Here is a 5887-nt window from a genome sequence, read left to right on the forward strand (position 1 = left end):
CGCCGCCGCGCCCTTCGCACCGCCCGCGGCCACGGGCCGGGCATCTCCCCCCCGGGGCTGAACCCCCGCAGCTGCCCACCGGAGCCGGGGGCCGGGCCGTGAGGAGATTCCCGTCTGGAGAAGGGGACGCGTACAGCAGGATATAAAGAAAGAAACAAAAATCCAAGGAGTTGGTAAATCCGAGGCTTGTTGTGGGCAGCCCTGAGCCCCCGCACCCTTCTCCTCCACCATCCCCCCGCAGCCACCCAGGAGAGAATAGGAATCCCCCTACTTCCCACGTGGAGCAGCTGTGACTTGGTCACAAGCCCCATTGACACTGCTGGGGCCAAGAAGGACCTTCCTAGAACGTGCAAGGTGAGACCCAGCTCCAATTCTGCATTGCAGCGCTCAACAGGCCCCAACCTCCCTGATGCCTGGGAACCACATCTGCCCTGTGGGCACCTCATGATCCACACCCTCTTCAGGGCATGCCAGAGAGGTTGGGACCAGATGGTCTTTAAGGTCCCTTCCAACCCAAACCATTCTGTGAATCTATGACATGTGGCTGCTGCCAGGACTCTCTATCCCAGGAGGTCCCCCCTGCCACCTGACGTCTTCTCCTCGCCTCTCCAGTATCCACGTTGTACCCAGCAGTACCCGCCATAGCTGTGTCCCAGTGTCTGCTGGTTGGGCAGAAGGTTCAGGTGCATCCTGCAGGAAGCACTTGTGTCCTGGAAGATCTTCCTAGGGAGGTCACACCTTGCACATGGATCTCTGCACAAGCTGTGCCGGGTTCATAGGCCAGGAGCTGAAGACCCACTGCACTTCGAGGATGGATTCCTGTCCCTCAACTGCCCATGGAAGGACATGGAAAAAACAGTCTAGTTTCCACTGTGCTTTTTCTTTTCCCTTTGATGCATCTGCAGCTTGAGCACATTGGGTTCTCTGCCTTGACCCACCACAGGAAATGATTCCACAGGAGTGGTTAGTGGAGGTCACAGCTCTGTGATGATGTTGGCACATGCATGAGCCAAATGGTCTTCCCAGCTCAGGCTCTGGTCTGCTTTGGGACTTCCTGTCACTGCAGATGTTGCTGCTCATCCAGGTTGGCCCCACGTCCAACACGATAACCCTGTGGCCCAGCTCCATCATGTGTGGAGAAGCTTTCATCTTTAGAAGCTCTTTCAGGGTCACTCTTGCATTGAGGAAGGAGGCTGAAGGCCAGGACAGCCAGTGGTCTTGCTTCTTCTTCTTTCAGATGTGTTCTTCTCCAGGGCAAGAATCCCAAGGATCCCCAGCAGTTGCCTACCATTCCAGCCCTGTACCAGGCTCCCCCGCTCCCAGCCACCCCTCACTCCCTGCTGCTCTGGAGCAGCCAGCATTTCCCATCAGATGGCTGAAAGCATTCACCATTTACAAACTCATAATCTCCTCATTTCAGTCCTCCCGGACCCCAGGGCTGTTGTGTCCTGCATGTTCCCGAGGATCCATCAGTTCTCCAAAATGGAAGTCTGGAGTCCAAGAGCAGCAGCCCTGTATGTTTGCCCATGCCCACCCAGACCCTCAGGATTTTCTTGAAGCTCTCCAGGACTGCACTGCCAGACACAATGAGAATTTTGTCCCAAGGGAACAGTCACTGGAGACCTTCTCTCATCTCTTTTGAGCTCCCCCCTTAGGCTGTTGCTGATGGAGATGGACCTTGGGCTACGCAGACTTGTCTGGCTGCTGCACTGACTTTGAAGCTCTTTCATGCTCTCTGGAGTCTGGTTTGTGCCCTGAAGATGCTCTTCACGGCCAGTCATGAACTGTGAGCACTGGTCCCACCTCACACCTTCACTCTGCTCCCAGGAAGGGCTTTCTATGACTGTTGCATTTTTTGGCATCCATGGGAAGGCTTGCCAAGGTTCCACTGCCACCCTCACACAGTTGCTGTTCCCAGTATCCACCCTCTGACCTGAATCCCACAAGCTCCTCTGGTCACCGTGCCTCAGTATCTGAGCAGACCAGCAAGTGCTGCAAAGCACCATGCCATGACAAGGGACTCCAGGCCTCCTGCAATGTCCTTCTCTGCACCTTCCACTCACTCTGCACCAGATTTAGTGGCTTCAGTGGAGGCTGGCCGTGGACCAGGGAGCACTGTGCATCCTCACTGCTGTCCTCAGCCACACTGCGAGCTGATGCTCTCCTTGCTGCCATCTGGTGACAAGTGGCCTTGGAACTGTGTCACATGGACATGGCCACGGTCAGGCAGCTTGGATGTGGCCATTTGGAAGTCAAGTTACACTGGTTTCGCTGGTCCTTGCTGCCCACAAGTAACCCTGGGGCAGCACTGCTGCAGAGAGCATCATGTACAGCCTTGATGGGGTCACAAAAATGGGACAACCACCCCTCCAGCTGCACCCACATTTTGATTTACATCAAAAGATGGTTCCCAGGCTAACAGAGCCAGGACAGATGACATCTAGGGGGACATTAAAACAGGTTTGATGGTGACACATTTAATGCTGCATTTTCAGTTCCTGATGCAGAAAGAAAAAGGTCATTTGCATATGAAATCCTTGGCTCATCACACCTGGAGGAGGTGGCTCCCTCTCACCCTCTGTGAGGTTAAAGAGGTGCAGCAGGTGACAGCTGGGAGTCAAGGGAAGCACAAAGGAAAGCAGCAAGTGGTGACACAGAGCTGTCAGGCACAGACTCAAGGCTCAGTGCAGTCATCTTTGGTGATTCCTAGGAGCCTCAGCTACCCGAAAGATTCAGGAGATGCTTCTTTGGTCCAAGGAAGCTACTTGGTCAGTCTCAATGCTCCAGCTGAGGGAGAGGGAGGTTTATGTGGGATGGGAGAGATGGGGAGTGAGTCCCATGCTGGCACCTAGAGTAAATCTGCCTGTAAAGTCCCACCAAAAGCAGACAGGGAGCTGGTCCAGAGCCACTGAGAGATGCCCTGAAGAGAATCAGCACCCTTGGTCTTGAATCGGCACCCTTGGTCCCACCTCTGCATGCAAGAGGAAAGATTTCCAGGTCCTGGCTGAATCCCTTGGACTCCAAGGAACCTCGAGCTTACAGGGGCAAGTTGGGAGGAGGAAGACATGAGCATATTTTTACAGAAATTGAAGTCTCCCTGCAGCAGAAAATCCGGTAAAAGCAAAACCCAAGTGAAAAGCAGTTTCAGCTGTTCTGGCTGTGGCTGTGACGGGCTTGGCCCCAGGCCAGTGAGTTAATTCTGCCTATTAACTAATAGTATAGTATTGTCGGTAAAGATTCATTGCTAAACTTATGTTTTTAAGATATCACTTATCATTTAAACACTTAACTCCTGATCCCCAAACATGTACAGGCACCATGTAGCCCTGCAGCCATGCTGCAGATAACCAAAGCCACCACTGGCTGGGGAGGCTGGGCAGTGTTTAACCCTTTTTCCCCTCTTTGTTTGAATGATAAATTGTCTGGAGTAGCACTTTCCAGAGGAGAGCAGGCCCTCCCACTCAGGGACCACTTATTATCACCTACTTAATGTGCCCCAGCTCAGCAGGGATGGAGGAACTGTTCCCAATAGGGGATTTTTCTAACCTCTGTGAAGGGTGTGTGAACAGCCAGAAACCCCATGGATATCTGTGATTGCAGCCTGTCACCACCAAGGGCCTCCCTCTGTCCTTCCTTGCCTTTCCCAGTCACCCCAAGTGCTCTGCCGGCTGGGGACAGGCAGGTCTGGTCCTTCAGGAGGAAGGGTGAGAGCAACAGGGGCTCCTCGCTGTTGAATTGCACTAAATAGTTTATTTAGTCTTACACCCCACCTCCAGGCTGAGCCCTTGGTGCTGCCCAGCGTCTTTCAGCTCAACATTCCCGCTGATCTGTACCATAACTCGATAGTTTCCAGGGATCTCAGAGCTCTCCTGCAGCATCCCAGAGCAAACCAGCACCTTTACCAGTTACACCAGTCACCAGCATTGGCTGCAGCCCTCACCCTGCCCACCCCACCGGAGACACTGTGGGGAGGTTTCTCTGCAGAGAGTTAAATAAAGATAACCTTTTACATCCCTGTACGCTTGCCGAGGGTACCTGGCCCTGGATGGCTCGTGCTGAAACGTGACACGGGACAGCCCCACCTCACTCAACCTGTTTATCCTGTTGCAGGGACCTGAGGAGGGGGAACCAGCGGCTCCCTCTCCCCTTCAGCTCTCTGAGCCCTGCACCTGAGGCATTCTGTGTGTAGGAACCCCGAGCTCCCGGGCACCAGGTGAAACAGAGAGGAGGAAGGGCAGAGGGTGGCACTGGGCAGCCGAGCATCCTCCTGCGCTGGGAGCCCAGGAACGAGCAGAGGCGCAGAACAGCTCCAGGCGAGGATTTCAGCTCTGCGGGGAGGGGCTGCGCCGAGCATCGGGGATCAAGGGCTGGAAGGTAACCCTGTTTCATTGCTGCTGCAATGTCTATAGTCTGAGGGTTTAGAGCCTTCTGCTAGATTAAGAAGGGAAAGTCAACTGGTAGATTGCAGTAACGATTTGGAGAGTTCTCCGCTCAGAAAATGAATGAAACTTTTGAATGGTAGCCATGGGAACAAATTAAAGAGAAGAGGCACTTTTGAAGCATTTAAAATAGATTTAGAACTGTAGAATTGAGCAGAAAATTTGGGATATTTTGTTCAACAGCTAATTTGAACCCAGGTTCAGAATTAAAAGTAACTTTTAGGAAAATAAAGTTCACAAAAGAGTCTTCTTGGGGACTGCAAAGATGTCAAGTCTTCTTGAAAAATTTGTTTTGGTAAATAAGTAGGATCATAGAGAGGCAGGAAGGAAAAAAATTAAAATAAGGCAAATTTAAATAAAACAATATATTTTATATTTATTTTAAATAAAAACAAGGATTTCCTGATTTATAGACTTATATAATCATTAAGGTTGTAAAAGACCTCCAAGATCACCAAGTCCTACCTTTGACTGAGTACCACTACTTTTCCAGAATGTAGAGAAATGTGACAATCAAATATATAAACTATTACTCTATGTTTCAAAAAAAAAAAAAGGGTTTTTTGAAAGGCTATTTAGATATACAGCAAATAAAAGGTGGAACCATCACCAGAATATCATGTTATATATAGAGACTTAATCCAAAATACTTTATAGCCATGAGGCATGACTGGCAGAAGATGGGGTCTGTATTCTGGAAAATATTTTCATTTTAGTGCTTGGTTATAGCCAGAAATAACAATGTTAGAGGATAAATCTGCCCAGGAGATAACCTGTGATGAAAAACTGCCAGGCATTACCTACTGACAGGGGTAACGACATAAAAGGATGCTCGATTTAATTGCTGTCATTTGTAAAGGTTTGTAAAAGAAAAGGATGTAACCCAAGCTATTTTGTGGCAGGGAACCCAAGGTCCAGAAGTCTTCCAGAAAACAGTTTTAAAGTTGTTCAAAGGAAGGTGGAAAAGCTGAAAAGTCAAACTCAGGTCTGTGTTTAATACTATAAAATTACAGGGTGGCATCCTTGAAACTGAGAATGCTGAAATGGCATTTAATAAGAAACTGGGGAAACCGGGGAGAAAACTACCTGGGTTTTGTCAGTCCTGGTGTTAAATATGGGAGCCTTGCAGACGCTTATGGACACTGAAAAAATGCAACATTATGTGTTACATTGAAGGCACTCGTGGGCAAAATCCCCAGTGCCCTGAGGTAGCAGGGGTTTAGGAGAAGGCAAATACAGGATCAGAGGCAATGGTCTGGTGTGAAACTGCTCTTTCCTCCTCAGAGGTGCTACAGAAAGACAGACCTGAAGGAGGCAACCACATCTTCCACAGCAGAGGGTGGAAAACACCCAGGTCATCACAGCCAGGTTGAATGGGGGAGCCCTGAGTGGAAGATATCCTTGTCCATGGCAGGGGGGTGGAACTGGGTCTCTGGGATTCCTTCCAA

At 50.3% G+C, this 5887-nt stretch overlaps 1 long non-coding RNA gene across 1 annotated transcript in view; it reads left to right on the forward strand.

Annotated features, from left to right (window-relative positions):
• Positions 1-5424, forward strand: part of LOC115948679 — a 6580-nt gene extending 1156 nt beyond the window's left edge. Inside the window, exons 2-3 of the long non-coding RNA XR_004082471.1 lie at positions 4111-4374; positions 5342-5424. This is a non-coding gene — a long non-coding RNA (uncharacterized LOC115948679). The remainder of the gene's footprint in view (positions 1-4110; positions 4375-5341) is intronic.
• Positions 5425-5887: the final 463 nt, after the last annotated feature.

This window comes from Geospiza fortis, unplaced genomic scaffold (assembly GCF_000277835.1).
Source record: "Geospiza fortis unplaced genomic scaffold, GeoFor_1.0 scaffold353, whole genome shotgun sequence".
NCBI lineage: Eukaryota > Metazoa > Chordata > Aves > Passeriformes > Thraupidae > Geospiza > Geospiza fortis.